Raw genomic sequence first — 20,174 nt, 5'->3', positions numbered from 1 at the left:
GTTTATAATTTTCAATGTGCTGTCATTGATTTTTGGGGTCAAAATTATCTTCACAGTCCACAGTCTTTAGTAGCCAATAAGTGTTGGCTCAGTGCCTAAAAGGCCATTTTAAACAAATGGGAGCACTGCAGAAGATGACTCATGCTGATAAGATCATTTTCTTTGGAGTCTGGAGTTGTGTAGTCAGAGGAGAAAGAGGAGCCTGCCATCACACACATTTTGCAGAGAATTTAAGGCAATTGCTTCAGAGATAAAGCACAATCTCCCACATAGATTCCCAATGTTTTCTACCAGCTTTGTTTTAAAATATAACTTTCTTACATTCTAGGATTAAGGAATATCAATTCTTCTGCCTTTCCTTTTGAGAGTTTCAGTTAGGTAACTTTGATTTGGAATTGTTTCGTTACACAAAATTAATCCTGCTATCATACTGTCAAATCCAATGTTTTCCTAATTGTCTAATTTTATAATTCATCAATGTCAGTAAATAGTTAACAAAATTGGTCAATTGTCGAGGCTGACACATTGTATTAACTTTTGATTCAGCTTGAGTATATATTTTAATGTGTTCATTACCAAACCACACCACCCAATTTAATAATTTATAGTTTTTGTCAGATGGCCTAGGGATTTAAAAAAAAAATTTCTTTTCATTCCTCTTCTCCTGAAGATGTAAATGGTAACTTTAAAATGACTCAGTGTGAATTGCACAATTCTCTAATACATCAGCTAAATTCCATTTTTCTTTTCTCAATGAGTCTCCATGGGATCCTCATCTAAGAACAGGCAGGATATTTTATCGTAGGGATGTATGGGTGAGGTCACAATCTTGTCCTCATCCCCTGTCACACTCATGTACTTACAATAGAGATTGGAAAGGGAGATGTTGTTCATTTTTCCACTCCCTAACTCAACAATATGGAGATTATATCTTGGAGTGTTCTTGCTATTATGTCCTGTCTTCCAACAAGGTTCCTCAAGTTATTGTGGTTCTAAATGGGATAGCACAGACTGTCAAGTGCCTGTGTGATGAATAACAAATGGCCCACCTTCTTTATTCAACTACCTCCTTGTTTGATTGCAGATTAATTTACAATGAATCCCCGTCCTTTGTTAGTTTATTAGTTGCTGAATGCAAGAAGAAATAATAATGTGACGTACATGAATACAGATTAGAAACAAGAAATGAATCTAAAAAGTAGATAAAAGTTTAAAGATATATGGATCAGTCTCTGTGAGTCATTCCTGAGGAGCAATTAGTGGAACATTGATAGCTCAATAGTTGATTTTGAGATTCTTAGCTTTGTAGGTTCGTTGAAGTCTTTTCAATCGCCTGCTTTTGACTGACTCACCAGCCAGTTGGTTTCTAATACTTAGAGCAAGCAATTCATTTTACCTGTGATGCAAGAATGACTCTTGGATGGTTCATCAAATGTGAACTTTACAGCATGTGAGTTCTCACACCTAGTACTTAATGAGCACCTTGGCTCATTAGCACATAAACATTTAATAGGGCACAGAGACAAGGGTGGAAGAGTTAAGAAATAATACAACGTGGAGCTGGATGAACACAGCAGGCCAGGCAGCATCACAGGAGCAGGAAAGCTGACGTTTCAGGTCTGTACCCTTCTTCAGAAATGGCTTCAACCATGGGCAGCTGTGTATGTGTGTTCACTGGGGAATGCATGGTTCCAAGCACAAACATCAAAACATGGACCTCTGTGTGAAGTCAAATTCTGAACCGCACAGACTGAGGGAGGTTGTGACAAGGTGGGCCCACCCCACCTCTGTCTGCATTCCACAATTCCCTAGATCACCAGCTCTCTCTCGCATCCTAAAAGCACAGCTCCCAGCCCTTCTGGATTTCTTGCTCCGATCTTGTTTTGGCTGTGTCAGCCTTCTTTAAAAAAAACGCACACACATTGGAGTTAAAGTTCAATGCATCCGTGGGTAATCCAGGATTATGTATCATAGTCATAACCATGTCCATTCCTGATTTCACTTTAATCAATGCGATATGGAGCTGCTGGTGTTGGGCTGGAGTGGACAAAGTCGGACGTCACACATTACGTGATGAGGGAGCAGTGCAATGAAAGCTTGAGATTTCAAATAAACCTTTTCGATTATAACCTGGTGTCATGTGATTTCTGGCTTAAATCAACACATTGAGAATTGAGGTTGGTACAAGTCAACTGTTCACTTCTGAAAAAAAAACAAGTTAATTTTCTCCTGGAATTTTATTTTTCATAAGGAACATTTGTACTAGGAGAACTTGCTTTTAGTAATTTATTAATCATATGGAGAGCATTGCAACATGGACAAACTGTGAAGATACCTCTCTAAATAACAACTGGAACTCCACTCTCAACATCCTGGGGGTCATAATTGACCAGAAACTCAACTAGGCTCACTAGGCAAACATAACGGCTGCAAGGGCAGTTCAGAGGCTAGGAACACTGCGGTGCATAACTCACCTCCCAACTTTCCAGAGCATGTCCACCATCGAAAGGCACATGTCAGGAGTATGGTGGAATACTCCCCACCTGCCCAGGCATGTACTGTTCCAACAACACTCAATAAGCCTGAAATCATCCAAGACAAAGCAGCCTGCTTGACTGGCACTACTTCCACAGGTATCCACTCCTTCCATCACCACCGTTCAGACGCAGCAGTGCGTACTATCTACAAGATGCACTGCAGAAATTCACCAAAGATCCTAAGACAGCACCTTTCAAACCCACGACCACTTCCATCTGGAAGGACAAGGGCAGCAGATACATCGGAATACCACCCCATGCAAATTCCTGTCCAACCCATTCACATCCTGCCTTGAAAATATCTCATTGCTCATTCACTGTCTTCGGGTCGAAATCCTGGAGTTCCCTCTCCCAGGGCATTGTGGGTTTACCTATGGCACAGGGATGGCAGCTATTGAAGAAGGCAGCTCACCAACACTTTCTCAAGGTCAATTAGTGATGGGCAATAAATGCTGGCCCAACCAGTAACACCCACATCCCGTGAATGAATAAACCACAATGTGAAGTTGGCTGGTGTATGTTGGGTGTGATAAGTATTTTTTGAAAGACAGTATAGATGAGGTGATCAACTGTGATAGACATGCTTAGTACAATGCAGTCTTTAAAGGCCTGCTTGATGTCTTAGGATAAATTTTCTAAGCTATTTTAGCACCAGCAAATAAAAACAGGAAATGCTGGAGAAAACTAACAGGTCTGGCAATATCTGTAGCTGGAGAAACGGACCTAACATTCTGAGCCTGGCATGACTCAAAGATACACAGATTAGGTGGATTGCTAAAATGCCCATTGTGTCCAGGCATATGCTGGCTAGGGGGATTAGCCAGGGTAAATGTAGGGCTTCAGGGATGCGGTAGGTCTGGATGTGATGTGTTTCGGAGGATTGGAGTATTCTCATTGGTTCTCAGCGATATTCAATGATTCTATGACTCAAATTCAGAGTGTAAAGAGGCAAAAAATATTTTTCTTTTAATGCTTTGACAGAAGTTGAGGAGAATCAAGTGAAATATATTGTGAGGATATGCTGAGCAAACGGCCAAGATAGTGATGATGATTGTAATGGTGAAATAGAGATGTAAAATAGCTGTAAATGTTAGCTGTGAGAAGAAGAAAGTTGATCTGCTTTTCTAAGACCAAAGTCAACAAGACGCAACCAAGACATGGCTAAAAGGTAGAGGGTAGAGGTCAGACTCTGAAGTTGTGGAACTCCTTACTGAGTCCTAGAGGCTATAAATGGGCTTAGCAGAAAATAATGTGTAATTAAGCTACATTCAAATAGATCCAGAATGGAAATGTTAGCTTCATAGAATCCCTACAGCGTGGAAGCAGGCCATTCAGCCCATCGAGTCCACACCTACCCACCAAAGAGCATTCTACCCAGACTCACCCCTGTATTCCCCAAGGCCAATTCACCTAGCCTGCACATCTTTGGACTGTGGGAGGAAACCAGAGCAGACACGGAGAGAACATACAAACTGCATACAGGCAGTCACCTGAGGCTGGAATCAAACCCAGGTTCCTGTTGCTGTGAGGCAGAAGTGCTAGCCACTGAGCCACCCATGGGTTATTTCCAGATTTCTGCTATTAGCTGTCTTTTACTTTGATTTGGCATCAGGAGAGTCTTGCATTTGGAGCAAATTGGAAAATCATAGGCAGGGGATAGCCCATTTTCCTATATTTCTGGATATTTAGGAAGTCCGAAATAACAAAATTGTGAAAAAAAACATCTTTCATCTTGCTTGTATTGGGGGTCCAAAATTATGTTTCCTGTAATTATTGGCAGTGAATGGAATAGCTTTGCAGGATATCAATATATCTTCAAGGGACACAATATGCTGGCAAATGTCTCAGAGCTTGCACATGAGATGATCAATACACCATAGCATGTGAGTTGGGGTGTAAATGTCTCAAACACCCACGTACCTTGTGATCAATTGAAGCATGACATGCTACCAGAAAGATGCTTCTGTTTGTAAACACTTGAGTCAACTTTAGTTCAGACATGTCCTGGTGATTTGTGATGATTAGAGATAGTAGCTGACTCTGATCACATCTGTTGGATTATTCATTCTCAGTTTCTTATGTTATATAAGGCAAGATGATTGCGTCAGGTGGAAACAGCCCAAATGAGGCAAAAGCGTACTGAGATTAGTTGTGTGGCTATTGAAATAACTCCATACAGATTCCCCTGTCGCCAGGCCATTCTTTACTTACATGTGCATAATACGTGACACTGACCCAGCAAGAACAGGGCCAACTCCTAGAGTGAACCGAACTCCTGACACTCCTGCTCATATGGATCAGCCAGGGCTCCCTGACGGGGCCAGATTAACAGCCCCAATCAGGGAACTGATATTCCATAAGGGCCACTTGGCTGACCTCATTGCAATCATCACAGCCATCTGATTTGATTTGATTTATTGTCACATGTACTTAAGTGAAGTGAAAAGCTTTGGATGTGAGCAGTACAGACAGGTCATAGTAAGCAAGGACATAAGGATCTTAGGCAATAAACACTTGGACAGAGGGAGGGTACAGGTTACACTGCAAAAGATCAACATTAACAAGATCAAAATTATTTGAAGGTGGAGAGTCCATTCGTCAGCCCAATAACAACAAGGAAGAAGCTGTTCTTGAGCCTGCTGATCATGTGTTCAGCTTCTGTATCTTCTTCTTGACAGGAGAGTTTGTAAGAGAGCATTACCAGGGTGCAACAAGATACAATGTGATCCATAAAATGCACTACAAATTCTTTGTTGGTAGCTAATTTCGGAAACCAACCAGTTAAAGATCAATTAGTCAACAGCTTTGCACACCAGAATGTGGGACAACTAATAGCCTCACAGAAATGCAGACAGGACATGAACCATTAAATAAGGCAGAACTAACTTCTTTTGATTGGAATGTAATCTTGTTCAAGATAAAATACATTTCCAACAATACCGCAAACATATATATGTATAAGTAACTGCCTAAAGTTAAGCTAAGCATTTACAAAAAGCAGCATGCTTCTGGTAGCATGTCATGCTTCAATTGATCACAAGGTAAGTGGGTGTGTGAGACATTTACACCCCAAGGTCACATAACACATATCCGATTAATATTGTATGTCCTGAGAAGTCGAGAAGACATCCATTCTCTGATATAATTAGGGTGGGGTGCACTGCATCATCCTGGTGTGCTGAGCTCTGCAGATTTGGAAAAGACAAGGGGGTGATGTGATAGATGCTGATGAACAAGAGGATTGGGGGCAGGCTTCTGAAGAGGGGGATGGAGGACATTGGGGAAGAGGAAGTTGTTCTAATCTATGGTAGAGCTCAGCTGGATCACATGCCAAACAGCTGTGTTACATGCCAAACTGAACCTCATTGACAGCTACTTCTAAGAGATGAGAGTTGCCTCAGGAGACAGTTGCGGGCCATTAAATAGTCATCGAGCATGATGCTGCAACCCAGTTTTGCATTGAGAGGGGAATCTTCAGTCTCAACTAGTTTTGACAGTGTTCCCCTTTGCTGTTTGTAGATAAAAGCTTATGAGTGAAAGTGTCTGATAACTCGCTTGTATGGTGATGTGTCCCTCACTGGACAATGACTAGTTGCAGAGTATATTCAACTATGGGGCAGTATAGTACAAACTTCAAGGTTGTTCAGATGGGATGTTGCTAAGGAGAGGTAAAACATGTGGCATGGTGGCGAAGCAGTGCTAAGAGTGAGAGAATAGGGTTGTACATAGGAGGGTGTGTCACTCATGTTGGTTATGCATGGCTGGCCATGTGGTTTCTTGGCTGCTGTGCCATGATATTGCCAATGAGAGGAAATCCCAAATTGCCGAAGACTTGTCTGAGTGCACAGCAAATTTTAAAGATGGTAAGGTCAAAACGGGCAAAGGTATTTCAGTACGTATCAACTGAGTGACAAATCTGTCTAAAGAAGGCATGTGGTCAGACGGGGCCAGAATCAGATGTGAGCAACACCATGCAATGGAATGCAATGCAATGGGTTTTGTAGTGAGGAAATTGGCTAGGCCTCATGGCAGAAATCCCTTCAGAATATCATATGTTTGTGAATGTATTGTCTACATATGACAATTCACCATAATAAAATCTGTGGATGACTAGATTTCGGGAATGGGGTGTCTCAAAACAATTTATTACTGCCTGCTCTACAACAGACAGAAAACCATCAGCTACTGTTAACAGTAGAAAGGTTTCCACTTCCCAATTCCTGGAAATAATTGACTCTTTATGATCTCCCTCTTACTCTCAGGTAACTGTAATGAATCCTGAAATGTATTCAACACTCACTTTGAATTAACACTTAAAAACCTGCCTTGGCAAAGCTTGAACTTGGAAGAACTCTGTTAAAAAGTGCACAAATATGTCAATCTTCTAAATATTTACTGATTCTTCCTAAAATATTATAAGTGAACAGAATTGTATTTGTGTCAATATGTCTGGTGTTGTCCCAGTCATGGATCTGCCAAGCTAGATCTGCTATATATATTTTGTATATCTACCAGAGGATCTTAAGTGCAAATTCCATGTAAAATAGAAGTATTCAGGGGTCATAGAAAGCAGTTTTTGAAAATCCAAGGCGTGCTGAAAGCAACAGCCCTGGGAATGGGGTGTTGAGGATGCAACACAAGTAGGAAAGCAATTAGATCATTAACCTCACTGTCAGGTAGTTTCATTCCATTTTCAACAGGAACTTCTCTAGTGAATCCTGAACCGTTTTGAAAGGAATGTGAATAATCACAGATCTTGCCTTCAGCACTGACTGCTATGATGCCATAATCAAAATGAACAAGCTCAAATCCCATCTTTGCTGTTGGGTAATTCAAGATTAATTAAAATGTGTCATTTCTCTCGGCAATAGATTACAGCTACTCTAAAATAAAAATAATTAATACACACATATATATGTATTTAAATTCACAAAAGGCAAACTGAGAGAATCATTTTTAATAAAATTCAGTAAATGCATTTTTGAAGAGGGAAAACAAATGCACTGTTCATGTTCAGTTCAGATTATAAATCCTGGACAAACCAGGGAGGAAAAAACTTTCAACAATGGTCTCTTTTGGGATGATACCACAGCAGACAAAATATCTGCTGGGCCTCATGCTACAGTAGATCAGTCCATCTTTCTCTTGGTTAACATTCCAACATGCCTGACTTCTGCTTGAATTATAATGTGTGCTTTAGAATGAGACTGAAGCTTCAAATCCCAAATTTTTGGTTCTTTCCATTTTTCTCAAAGAGCGGCTTAAAATGATTGGGATAAAGCAGGAAGGGCAGTCAGTGACATTTTATCCCTTCCATGCACCATCACTCACTGCAGGAAATATTTTTTGCACTCTTAAGCCTTGTAAAATGAGAGAAAGTCTCTTTCTTACCCTGATATGATTGTGCCTCCAACAGAATGTTTTTCATTCATGGAATGTGGGTACTGCTGGCTGGCCAGCACTTATTTCCCATTTCTAGTTGTCGGTGAGGAGGTGGTGATGAGCTGCCTTCTTGAACTGCTGCAGTCTACTGGCTGTAAGTAGACCCACATTGCACCTAGGGAGGGAATTCCAGGATGTTGACCCAGCGACGCTAAAAAAACAGATATATTTCTTAGACCGCACTTGGAATACTGCGTCCAGTTCTGGGCGCCCTATTATAGGAAAGATGTGGATGCTTTGGAGAGGGTTCAGAGGAGGTTTACCAGGATGCTGCCTGGACTGGAGGGCTTATCTTATGAAGAGAGGTTGACTGAGCTCGGTCTCTTTTCATTGGAGACTAGAAAAGTTCATGAGGGTCGAGCTGTGGATGTGGTGTATATGGACTTCAGTAAGGCATTTGATAAGGTTCCCCATGGTAGGCTCATTCAGAAGGTCAGGAGGAATGGGATACAGGGGAACTTAGCTGCTTGGATACAGAATTGGCTGGCCAACAGAAGACAGCGAGTGGTAGTAGAAGGAAAATATTCTGCCTGGAAGTCAGTGGTGAGTGGAGTTCCACAGGGCTCTGTCCTTGGGCCTCTACTGTTTGTAATTTTTATTAATGACTTGGACGAGGGGATTGAAGGATGGGTCAGCAAGTTTGCAGACGACACAAAGGTCGGAGGTGTCGTTGACAGTGTAGAGGGCTGTTGTAGGCTGCAGCGGGACATTGACAGGATGCAGAGATGGGCTGAGAGGTGGCAGATGGAGTTCAACCTGGATAAATGCGAGGTGATGCATTTTGGAAGGTCGAATTTGAAAGCTGAGTACAGGATTAAGGATAGGATTCTTGGCAGCGTGGAGGAACAGAGGGATCTTGGTGTGCAGATACATAGATCCCTTAAAATGGCCACCCAAGTGGACAGGGTTGTTAAGAAAGCATATGGTGTTTTGGCTTTCATTAACGGGGGGATTGAGTTTAAGAGTCGTGAGATCTTGTTGCAGCTCTATAAAACTTTGGTTAGACCGCACTTGGAATACTGCGTCCAGTTCTGGGCGCCCTATTATAGGAAAGATGTGGATGCTTTGGAGAGGGTTCAGAGGAGGTTTACCAGGATGCTGCCTGGACTGGAGGGCTTATCTTATGAAGAGAGGTTGACTGAGCTCGGTCTCTTTTCATTGGAGAAAAGGAGGAGGAGAGGGGACCTAATTGAGGTATACAAGATAATGAGAGGCATAGATAGAGTTGATAGCCAGAGACTATTTCCCAGGGCAGAAATGGCTAGCACGAGGGGTCATAGTTTTAAGCTGGTTGATGGAAAGTATAGAGGGGATGTCAGAGGCAGGTTCTTTACGCAGAGAGTTGTGAGAGCATGGAATGCGTTGCCAGCAGCAGTTGTGGAAGCAAGGTCATTGGGGTCATTTAAGAGACTGCTGGACATGCATATGGTCACAGAAATTTGAGGGTGCATACATGAGGATCAATGGTCGGCACAACATTGTGGGCTGAAGGGCCTGTTCTGTGCTGTACTGTTCTATGTTCTATGTTCTATGTTCTATTTCCAAGTCACACTGGTGAGTGGCTTGGAGGGTAATTTGCAAGTGGTGGTGTTCCCTTGTATCTGCTGCTCTTGCCCTTCTAGATGGCTGTGGGTTTGGGATACACTGCCTAGTGATCTTTGGTGAATTTCTGCAGTGCATCTTGCAGAAAGTACACATTGCTGCTACTGAGTGTCAGTGATGGAAGGAGTGGATGCTTGAGGATGTGCTGACAATTAAGTGGGCTGCTTTCTCCTGGATTTTGTCCAGCTTCTTGAATGTTGTTGTTCTACATCTGCTGACATAAATGGATAATATGGCAGTTTGAATCTCTAGCTTTGACAATGTAGATATCCAAGTGTCTTTTTCCGAGAAAATTTTCAACAAATTGCAAGATTCATTATGGTTACCTGATAGTGAACGAGGGATCATTACACCAGCTTGTTTCTGATAAATCGAGTACAAACCTTTCTACTGGAAAGAGCAGCAGATAGCTCTCTACCTGATGCCTCGTGAGTAGTAACAAGTTGTTTCAAATTGCCTCACTCCTGAACTGGCTACCTTTGCCTTCATCAGAGAATTAGTTATCGTCAGCTCAGTCCCACTGTGGGATTGAAAGCTATGATCCATGCCTGATAAAAATAGAAGTTGAGGAAGATTGCCAATTCTGGACACCTTTGCTTTACTGTTTCCAGAATATCGAGGTAGCCGAAACACAAACTATTTTTCGCCCTTCTAATTGACTGACAGGGAACTTTCTTCAATCATGGCAAACACTGATATTTCTGATTTCCTAGTTGGGCAACTAGAGGAAGGATATACAAAGGTGAATACATTGCTGAATATGCTTCAAGCATATTACATCTGTAACTTTTCCAAGTTCTGATGAAAGGTTATTGACCTGAAATATTGAGTTGTTTTGTTCTCCGCAGATGCTGACATACCTGATGAACAATTCCTATATTTTTGTTTGTTTTTAACCTTTAACCATCTATCCTATTGGTTCAATGCAAGTATCTTGGAACCAGAATGAAAGAATTGTGGTGTTTTCTTGAGACGCACACAACAACAATAACAAAAATAATAAAAAACCGCTTGTTTTAAAGTAACATTGTTACTGTGGTAACAGTATCCTAAGATTCACAGAAAGCAAACAAAATTAGACATTGAGTCATTTCAGCAAATAGTAAAGTTGGCGCAATGATTAACTGAATGCAATTCAGGAAAGAAAATAAAGTGCAAAAGATTGCATCTCATATCATATCTACCCTGATTTTTCTTCCATCAGTCTACTGCAAGTAGGGCCTCCTAGTAGAAGTTAGGATGCTTTATTTCACACTTCTTAATGATTCAAGGTGAAATAACTCCACAGAGACTGGTATCCTCTTATCAAGTGGCTCTCTATTTTCATGTAGAATCCTTGACACTGGTTTAGGCTCCTAACAGCCTCCTCTCAGAGTCAGCAGAACCTCTGACACGCCTGTTCTTATCTGTCAGCTAGGGCTCCCGGATTGGACCAGATTAACAGCCCTAATCAGTGAACTCATACTCTACAACTCCCACCTAGTTGACCTTATCACAATCACTATTCTTGGATTAGACCTGCAGCTGGGTTCAGCTCACCAACTCCAGCGCTAATAGTTGCCCTTTCTGAAGATGTACAAAGCCCAACTAGAGAGACAACATGATATTTAGGCCTGTGAGTATAGAAGTCAGAAGCCTCAAGTAAAAATAATACAATGAACTTTAATTTTATCTTTTCACAGAAATGGGTTTTCTGTGGTTGACTCCAATCTAAATCAAAGAATGCTGTGTTAAATAAAATTTGGATCTTTCTCCTTGGGAAAGGTTTTATGATTGTTGAGATAGCACAGCTAGAATGATGGAAAACTTTTTGCAAAATTGTGGTTCCTGATATGTTCAGGCCATTGAAGAAAATAACCAGTCAGGGATAGATAAAGCAGGATGTGAGAGCAGGTAAATGATTTGGTATCTTTCTTTGCTTTTATTTTCTATGCTATGAAAAGGCGTTGTATCATTTTTCAGGATATTGACCTTAACTTGTTATATTTAAGTATTCTCCTGTGATCTGCCAGTGGAGATATTCCTCATCTGTCATCAACTTGTTCCTGTTTGGAATTGAAAGAATTATCAAAGATTCATCTCCTGGATACCAGACAGAAGAAACTCTGGGATCAGTTATCTGCCACTCAGAAACATCGCTCATATATCATTCTTCATTTACTATGCTTGGAAACATGCCCTTTTGCGTTACATTGCAGTTAATCAAATGGCCTTTTTCTAAACTTGCTTCTAGTGTCATACATAGAGATAATTTGAAGTAACACAGTGTGGAGCTGGAGGAACCGAGCAGGTCAGGCAGCATCACAGGAGCAGGAAATTTGATGTTTTGGGGTGGGATCCTTCTTCAGAAAAACCGACCTGAAACTCCGACTTTCCTGCTCTGGTAATGCTGCCTGGCCTGCTGTGTTCCTTCAGCTCCACACTATGTTATCTCTGACTCCAGCATCTCCAGTTCTGACTACCTCTTTATTTGAGACAGGATTAGTGAGCTATTCAAAACTCCACTGGCTTAATTTCATGCACTTTCTTTCCATCAGGACAAAGAAGTCTAATTTTAACCCCACTGCGAAGCCTCTTCTAAGGATGCCTAACCTGAAGAAGTTACCCTCTTCCATCCAGACCAACCTCAGGGGAGCATTTCTGATGAAGGGTCTCAGCCTAAAACATCAGCTTTCCTGCTCCTAAGATGCTGCTTGGCCTGCTGTGTTCATCCAGCTCTACATCTTATTATCTCAGATTCTCCGGCATCTGCAGTTCCTATTATCTCTAGCTAAAACCCTTCCTGTTCATGAAAATATCTGTTGGACATCTGTACATTCAGATTTACAACTGTCACCCAGTCGAAATGCAGATACAGCCTTCTCTTAAACATACCCTACATTTCCATACTCACATGAATGTAACTTATTGGCATGTACGTTCTGATTCTGTAAAAGAGGCTTTAAAAATTCAACAAAAATAAAATACTGCAGAATCTGTAAATCTGAAATAAAGTGCTGATAAATTTATTTGTTCTGAAACATCGGAGTGGAAGAAGTGGAATGAATGTGAGAGTTTTAACACACAGAGTAGTGACACTGAGAAAGACTGTCAAAAGAGAGGTTTGCTGCAAGATTACATATTACGTGCAGCTGAAGAGGTATCACAGCCATGTTGTTTGAGCTGTGGATATATTTATGGCGTGAGAATGATTGTGAAAAAGGAGATCCCAACAGGTCAAGACAGGGTCTTTTAAGAAATTTTTAAAGGTTTTGGAAAAATGAGGCGCAGACTCAACTATCTTCACTTTGAGGAGCACCATCTCCATCTATTGCTGAGTTTTGTTGCTTCTGCTGAGTTCGGTAAACTGCAATCATGTACTTATGTCAGTAGATCTGGTATTGAGTTCTGTTATTATTTACATTGCATCCAAATTCTTTTGAGACTCACTTGCCCACTGCCTCTCTTGGCAGCAGAACATCCACCTCTTCCCCATCAAACTGTGAAGATTTTGTCTTCTCTTCATGCTGCAGCTATCATATCCTACCCAAAAAGTGGGGAGACACTTTGAAAGGTTGGTATTTTAAAAGGACCAAACACCATTGAACTCCAGGCAGAGTTCCGTTAAGAACACTGGGCTCTGAGGAAAGGTCACTGGATTTAAAATGTGATCTCTGATTTCTCTCCACAGATACTGCCAGACTTGCTGAGTTTTTCCAGCAATTTCTGTTTCTGTTCCTGATTTACGGCATCTGTGGTCCTTTCAGTGTTTAAGAACACTGGGGCGATGTTTTGTTTTTACAATTTGACAGTAGTATTGAGGAGCTGACTTTTCACGCATTGTAGTACCAATCTGATTTCCATTCCATCAAAGTGGTGGATGTTGGACTTCATCCAGCTCTCATATTTTAACTATTTTGCGCAAAGAAAGATTTGAAAAGAAGAGTTACCCTAAAATCTTAGGTATTTTTAAAACAATGTGTGCCCACATGAGTTTACATGCAAAGGTAAGCCCCCACTGAATGGAAGGGAGTTAATGTGTTAATAAAGATGATAAATAATATAAAAAAGATGTTTTGTCTAATCTGACAATTAGTCAACACCCCCTGATCATTAAAGGACATATTGATCTTGGATGATTCTGTTCAACAGCTGATAAAATATTTAAAACCTAATTTAGGGGGAGTCAGCATTGCTAATAGTGTGATTTTTTAGTTGCCCATGTCTAATAGTGCTGCAGAAGGTGGTGGTAAGCTACTCTCCTGAAGCAGAGCACACCATAGTATTCAGATACAACCACAGTGCTGTTAGGAAAGAAGTCACAAGTTTAACGTGGCAATCGCACAACCATGATGACATTGTTCCACTTCAGGTTGTAGTGTGCTTTGGAAGGAAACTTGCAAACAATGTTGCTCCATGTGCCTGCTGCCCTTATTTTCCTGGATGGTAGAGTTTGCAGGCTTGAGAAGAGCTGTCAATGAAGCCTTGGCAATTACTGCAGTGTATCTTGAAGAAGGTGCACATTGCCACCAGAGTCAACTGTTTGGCACTTGTGCGGTGCAAATGCTACTTGCCATGTATCAGTCAGAGCTTGAATGTTGTCCAGGCCTTGCTGTAAATGAACATGGACTGTTACCGCATCTAAGGAGTCCTGAATGGTGCTGAACATGGTGCAATCATCAGCTATCATCACCACTTCTTATGATGTAGGAAAGTCATTGATGAAGCATTCAAAGATATTTGGGTCTAGGATGTTAACCTAAAGAACTCCTGTGCTGTGGTTGAGATGACTGACCTCCAATAACCATAACCACCTTCAGTTGTGCTGGGTCTGCCTCCAACCAACAAACAATTTTCTCCCAGTTCCTGTTGACCTTAGTTTTATTAGGGCTTGTTGATTCCACATTTAATCAAATCTTGTTGTCAAGAATAGTCACCCTCACTTCCTCTCTCAGAGCCATAGAGTGCTAAGGAGAACCTTTGACCCATCAAGTCTGCACCAACATATGAACTTCAACCCAATCGCATTGACCAGCACTTGGCCCAACACTTTGAGTTTAGATCTTTGCTCATGTTTAGATCAGTGCTACACTGAGTTCAGGAGCTCACTGGGTCCATAGGAATCTAAACCAAATATCAGTGAGGAGGTTATTGTTGAGTAAGTGTCACTTGGCAAAATTATCAATGATCCCATCCTTCACTTTCCCGATGATTGAGAGTTAACTGTTAGGGTAGTCATTGGTCAGTTGGATTTGTCCCGTTTTGTACTTAATGGATATATTTGGGCAATTTTCCATGTTGCTGGGTAACTGCTAATGTTGTACTTTTACTGGAAAATCTTAGCTTGGGCTGCATCTAGTTCTGGACCACTATTTAGTACTATTAACACAATGCATGCATTGGCACAGCCTGTGCCTACAGTCATTTCTGGATCACATCTACAGTGAATCGGATTAGCTGTGGACTGGCATCTACAATCGTGGGACCCACAGGAGGAATACAGAATGATTCAATCAGCACTTTGAGCGAATGTGCGTGCAAATGTTTCCACCCTATCTTTTGCAGCGCTGAAAGTGCTAGGCTTCTGTAGTATTAGTATTGTGCACCCTCCTCTTCCAGTAACTTGTTTAAGTTTCCAGTTACAAACCAACGAGTGAAGGAGCAACTGGCAGAGGATTTCACTTGGCTTCCTAGATTCATGGTGTAACTCAAAGAGAAGAAAGATTAATTGAAATCATATACATTGACATGAGAGAGCTGTCTAACATTGTCAGCATAGAGAAAGGCAGAATCTTCACAGGATTGGCGTAAAAGTTCAAACCTCTGACTTCTAACACTGATCAGTCGATGCCTATGGCACAGGTCATGCCAAGTAAGCAATAACCTTTCAGTAACATAACTAAAAGTCTGGAATGGTTTACTTCACCAGTCAAACAACTACAATTTTGTTTTATTCATTCATGGAATGAGGGTGTCACTGGCTAGGCAGCATTTATTGTCCATCCCTAATCGCCCAGAGGGCAGTTAAGAGTCAACCAGGTTGCTGTGGATGTAGGGTCACATGTAGGCCCAACTAGGTAAGGATGGACATTAGTGAAATTGATGTATTTTTTTCCCAATTTATGGTAAACATTAGACTCCTAATTCCAGTTTGTTAGTGGATTCAAATTCCTCAGCCTGCCATGGCTACATTCCCAGAACACTATCTGGCCACAACCGCCCAAAGAGGATCCCCCTTGTTCTCACACACCACCCCACCAACCTCCGGATCTACAATCCGACCCCACCACCCAAGACATTTTTCCATCCCCACCCTTGTCTGCTTTCCGGAGAGACCACTCTCACCGTGACTCCCTTGTTCGCTCCACACTGCCCTCCAACCCCACGACATCTGGCACCTTCCCCTACAACTGCAAGAAGTGCTACACTTGCCCCTACACCTCCTCCCTCACCCCTATCCCAGGCCCCAAGATGACTTTCCATATTAAGCAGAGGTTCACCTGCACATCTGCCAATGTGGTGTACTGTATCCATTGTACCCGGTGTGGCTTCCTCTACACTGGGGATACCAAGCAGAGGCTTGGGGACCGCTTTGCAGAACACCTCTGCTCGGTTCGCAACAAACAACTGCACCTCCCAGTCACGAACCATTTCAACTCCCCCTCCCATTCTTTAGATGACATGTCCATCAGGGGCCTCCTGCAGTGCCACAAAGATGCCACCCGAAGGTTGCAGGAACAGCAACTCATATTCCGCTTGGCAACCCTGCAGCCCAATGGTATCAATGTGGACTTCACCAGCTTCAGAATCTCCCCTTCCCCCACCGCATCCCAAAACCAGCCCAGTTCGTCCCCTCCCCCACTGCACCACACAACCAGCCCAGCTCTTCCCCTCCCCCCACTGCATCCCAAAACCAGCCCAGCCTGTCTCTGCCTCCCTAACCTGTTCTTCCTCTCACCCATCCCTTCCTCCCACCCCAAGCCGCACCTCAATTTCCTACCTACTAACCTCATCCCACCTCCTTGACCTGTCCGTCTTCTCTGGACTGACCTATCCCCTCTCTACCTTCCCACCTATACTCTCCTCTCTACCTATCTTCTTTTCTCTCCATCTTCGGTCCGCCTCCTCCTCTATCCCTATTTATTCCAGAACCCTCACCCCATCGCCCTCTCTGATGAAGGTTCTAGGCCCGAAACGTCAGCTTTTGTGCTCCTGAGATGCTGCTTGGCCTGCTGTGTTCATCCAGCTTCACACGTTATTATCTTGGATTCTCCAGCATTTGCAGTTCCCATTATCATTGAAGGGAGATAACCTGCCAGACAAGCCAACATTCCCAAATCCACAATAGACAAAACAAAGTAACTGTCTGGTCTAAGTTTCCAGGATATTGAAGAAAAAGAGGCTACTTGTTCCAATTAGAAAGGGATTGCCTGGTCCAGAAACCCAGGATTCTCCAAAGGTGATAGCACTTACTTCAACAGAGCACTATGTTCCAGGAAAGATTTCTGTAAATGAAGGGTTCCCCAGAACAATGGAACAACTATGGTATTATCCAGGTGCTACACAAAGTGATATCTCTGCCAAGGATATCTGAGATATCAAAGAGCCTCTAGCAGAGAAATAATCCATAGATCAGAGCCAGTTTCAGCAGTCACCAAGGAAGAATTCTATCATTTGTCCAAGTGCAATGAAAGCGCATTCCGAGTGTAAGTGTGAATCATTCGGATTGCCTGCATTTATGAATTCAGAGACTTGGGGAGAGATGGAGTCGTGGTTAATATAATTATGTACATGTTTTTACAATGGGCTAATTTTGTGGAGAAAAAGCAGGGATGTTCTTTATAAAGTAGTGCATGTACATGTTTTAATGTTCCTATTACAATGGCTCCATCCATACTGTTGACGTTACATTGTGAGCAGATGTACCTGTATCAGCTCCTTAATGTCCTGGTAATTATATCTGACCAAACACAGTTATAATTATTGCTGCATTGCAGTATTATTATTTGAGAACAATGTCTCTTCTGACGATGCTTTATGGTAATATATCTTCCACCATTAATCCCTGGATAGGCCTGAGATAAAGGAAAGACAAAAGAGAATTGGTGGCATCAAACATCAAACAAGGCTTATTCTGTACTGATAGAGCTGGAAAATACCATAAAGTACCAGGGGTGATCATCTGGGAGAGTACCCCACATTTATAGGAAGAAATTCCTCTTCAGCTTGACCCTAAATCGCCCACAAAGATTTTATAGACACATATTAAGCAGCGTAGTCACACACTTAAATGTAAGATGCACAGCAGCACTGCAAAGAATATTATACCCAAGTGAATATCAATTTGTAACAAGTACGTTTAAAACATTTTATTCAGATCCTTCAGGCATTTTTAATTTGGTCATAACTCATATGTCAGGCATTGACAGGAAAATTGAGAATAAAACCATTGTTAGGTCTTAGCCTTCAATATTTCATGAAGAATTAAGGAATGCTTTATGAAGTTGCATATTTTTTCTGATTCTTCATTTCATTTTTAGCATTAGAATATTGTCAAAGAGGTTTGCATTATGGAAAACTCCAGGTTCTCTGGAAATAGAAAGTATTAATGCAGATTTTGCACAGAACATTGATAACTCAGTGTCATTTCATTTCTCTGTCTTCTTTTAAAGATCTTTACAAAATGCACCTTTTTAGCCTATTGTCACCTCTTCTAGCAGTGCCCTGACTATTCCAGTTCACTGAAATTCAATGTCTATTTGGCAGGTTGTGATGAGTGAACTTCTTTAAAAATTAGTGTTATGTGTGCTAGTGGCAAAATGTGGCCATAAATGTTTTTTGATTTTAAAAAGGAAACTTGTCGCTTCTAACTGGTCATCCTTACATTATTCAGGGTCAAGACTTTGCAATTGCAATCTCAGAAGATTACAAATGGGATAGACAATAAACGCTCTCTTTTCAAAGCTGCCTAATTCCACAAAACAAGTTTAAACTGTGACCATCGGTGTCTGTTGATCTTTTGTTTCTCTGTTAAGATCTTTGGAACACTGTGTAAATATGATGAGTTGAGGGGAAGTTTGCTTAACAGTTGTGGTATGCCATTCTGATTTGCTTCAACATTTTCACTGCTTCTATGCTTAAGTTTCATTATGCATTCAGTTTTAAGACCAGTCATAAGTTCTTAAAGCCACCCCGCCTTTGCCTATCTGAGAAAAATCAATTTCATTTTTGGCTGGGGAGGTGATGGCCAAGTGGTATTATTGCTGGACTTTTAATCTAGAGGCCAATGTAATGCTTTGGGTATCTGGGCTTAAATCCTGCAGATGGTGGAATTTGAATTCAATAAAAATCTGGAATTAAGAGTCTAAGGTTGACCATGAATCAATTGTCAGGTGGAAATCCCATCGGGTTCAATAGTGCCCTTTAGGGAAGGAAACTGCCATCCTTACCTGGTCTGGCCTACTTGTGACTCCAGACCCATAGCCATTTTGGCCCCTCAAGCTTAGTCTGCCATTCAGTAGGGTCATAGCTGTTCTCTTGGCTACAATAAGATTCTCCACAAAACAGGTGATTATTGGTGATAATGCGAAATGTGTGATGAGGCATCTATCTTGAAATTTATAATGAAACAACATAAGTAGTAAAGTCACATTAAAGTAGAATTCAAATTAACATATTTCAAAGATGTGGTAATTATATATAGTTATATATGTAGGGAAAGTGTATATGTGGAGTACACTTGACTCTGAATTTTACATGCTGTTTTAATTTTTTAAAGCTGTTAACTTTGGAAACATCCATAACATGTATCAGACATGTGCTTTTAGAATTTCTGTGAAATGACAGGTTGGAAATGACGGAGCGTAACAGGTACTAAGCTACAATATAATGGAGTTTATTATTCCTGCATTGTAAGATTGCATCTAGAGATCTTCTGCTGTTCGTGGGAATATTTCACAATATGGAATGTCACCTAGAGGTAGGGTCAAACCACTATAGTCAAGATTCAGTTTTTGCTTTTATTTTGAATACAGCTGCTGAGAGTAAAATATTGCTGACTTTGCTGTTCAGGAAGACTGAATATAACTTCATCTGAATTTGAAACTTCAATTGATCAACCAGCAATATGCAATTTCACTGTTGAAATCTGTCACCTAACTTTACATTCTGCACATTGACTCAGATGCCCAAATCATTGTACGTGAGTGACACTTACAAATCTAGACTTAAAGTTATTCAACAACTGTAACATGTCATGGAAGTGCCTATAGATTTTTCTGAGATTGACAAATGGAGCTTTTCCTGCTGCTTGGTGAAAATACTTTATTTAAAATGGTAGAACAAATAACATGGGACTTCCTTTATGTGAAGATTGAGTTCCTGAGTAAATTACTACTTTCAGCATTTTCACAAACAAAAACTGTGGAAGTTTTGTGCACTGCACAGCTGGATGAATTCAACATTTGTCATTCCTGCTAGTTAAATGCCAATTTGTTTGCTTGAGATGTACAAAATAAAAATCATAATAGGCTGGCACTTGAAGCCAGCATGATAAAAATGTGCATAGGTAATATTCTGAGTACTAACACCCAATAAGATGATACATTTCTAAAT

This window comes from Stegostoma tigrinum, chromosome 3, assembly GCF_030684315.1.
Source record: "Stegostoma tigrinum isolate sSteTig4 chromosome 3, sSteTig4.hap1, whole genome shotgun sequence".
Taxonomy (NCBI): Eukaryota; Metazoa; Chordata; class Chondrichthyes; order Orectolobiformes; family Stegostomatidae; genus Stegostoma; species Stegostoma tigrinum.
This window is presented reverse-complemented; position numbering follows the sequence as displayed.